The sequence below is a fragment of the Chenopodium album genome, chromosome 7 (assembly GCF_948465745.1).
Source record: "Chenopodium album chromosome 7, dcCheAlbu1.1, whole genome shotgun sequence".
NCBI lineage: Eukaryota > Viridiplantae > Streptophyta > Magnoliopsida > Caryophyllales > Amaranthaceae > Chenopodium > Chenopodium album.
The window spans coordinates 42,495,832-42,497,909 of NC_137840.1; positions in this window are offsets into that span (position 1 = coordinate 42,495,832).

Below are 2,078 nucleotides of genomic sequence, written 5' to 3' on the forward strand. Positions count from 1 at the left end.
ACACAATCAACACACCAGCCAACAACCACTTGACCACCGCAACCCAGCCGCAACAGCCCCTGCTGCCTCCCTCACGCAACAATCAACCCCACAACCACCAACAACAGCACACACAACCAAACACCACATACCTCTAGCCGTAACAGCAGCCGCACCACCACCACCCAAACCAAACCCGTATCAACCAATACACCACCATTCAACCAACCAAACCAACCCGCAACCCCAACTGCAGCCACGCATTCCTATCCCCTGCTCCAATTCACCTCACAACAACAGCAATCACACACAAGCAGCCGCACCACCACAGCAACAAATCGCCCACCATTGCATCACAAATCAGAGCAAATAGAAAATTAATCAAGTTCGAGCATACCAATGAGTGTTCGACCGAACTTCGAGTCAGAGACTTTGGGGGTTTTGTTATTCAAAGAGGAGTGGTCAAACACACCCTTGGTTCGACCGAACCAACCCCGTAGTTCGGTCAAACCAGCCACCGGTTCGATGGAACCATTTCACGAGACTCGCACATGGTTTTTAATGAGGATCGAACGGCCTCGATTTGATGATGATTATTGATGAACGGTGGTGATGGTGAAGGCGCTTCAAAGCTAAGCAGCTTAATTCGAAAGTTTGAAGGAAGAAATGGGGGTAGCTGATGGTTTGGTGGGGATTTGTGGGTTTATTCTATTTTTATTTTCTTTTTCTTTTATTTTTATTTCTTTGATTTCTTTTCCCTTTTTCTTATTTTCTTTCTTTTATTTTTATTTTTATTTTAGTTTCTTATTTTTACTTTCCCTTTTAATTTATTTTATTTTCTTTTTTTCTATTTTTCCCTAGTTTTATTAAGTTAGTATAAATACCCAAATTTGGGGGTAATTAGAAAGAACATTTTTGACATTGAATAACTATCATCTATTCTTCTCTCTAATTAGTTTTAGGTTAGGTTAGGTTAGGATTAGTCTTCATTGGTAGAGAGAGAAAGTGTGGTTTTCTTCATTAATGAACTTGGATCTTGAAGAAGGAGCTTGTTCAATCCTTTGTAGACCTTCATCTTCAATTAATGAGCAATCTCTTACTCTTTCTCTTTACCTTTTTTCTTGATTTTGTTTATTTGCTTTTATTTTTCTTCATTGCTTATTAATCATGTTGATGCTTATTGATTTGATGATTGATATTGTTTTCAACATGATTTGTGAGTAGTCACCTAGCCAAGGGTGTGGGGATGGTGTAGTTGCTAATTGTTCATGCTTTTAATGTTGGGGTTATTTTAATGGTGATTAAAGTCTTTGCATGCTTGATATTCTTTGGTCTTTCTTGCAAGTGCACATTGTAAGTTGATCAAAGATGAGTCTTTACTAACAAGCAACGGAAGTTGACTTAGTTGAGATTCACTACTATCGATTGTTATTTAATAGTACCTCCTAGTATATGGTTCTAATGTGGAAACATAGAGGCTATGTTAGGAGAACCAATTGACCCCGGAAGGCGGCTAGATTGGACCCTTTACTTTGGTATTCATGCATGTTTAGTTTACCATTGATATGCTACTTTGTTATTGTATGGTCAAGCGTCAACTTCACCTACCCATTTCCCTTGGTGCCTTAATGTTTTATTTCTTGTTTTAGCATCTTTAGACTTTAGTTTATTTATCTCCTATTCCGGACTAGCTTAATTGTCGATAACATTTGGTGGTGTTTACCGTTCTCTATGGTTCGACCCCTATGCTTGCCTTATACTCGTATTAGGTTTGTTTAGGTTGTATAAATTGTATTTGATCTAGGGATAGACAATTGACGACGCGTTTATTCCCTTATCAAATTGGCGTCGTTGCCGGGGAACGGCTTCCATTACCATTGTGTTATCTTATTGAGACTAGTCCATTGTTTATAATTTTCTTTTGATTTGTTGGTTTTGATTTGTGTTGCTTTATTTGGAAAAAAATGGCTTATATTTCTATTCCTCAATTTGATAATGAACCGTTTTGGGTGTATTTCAATAGACTTGAGGATTTCCTAGATGGTGTTAAAGGTTTAACCAAGGGTGATTATTGTGAAATCATTAATTTGGGATTAAAT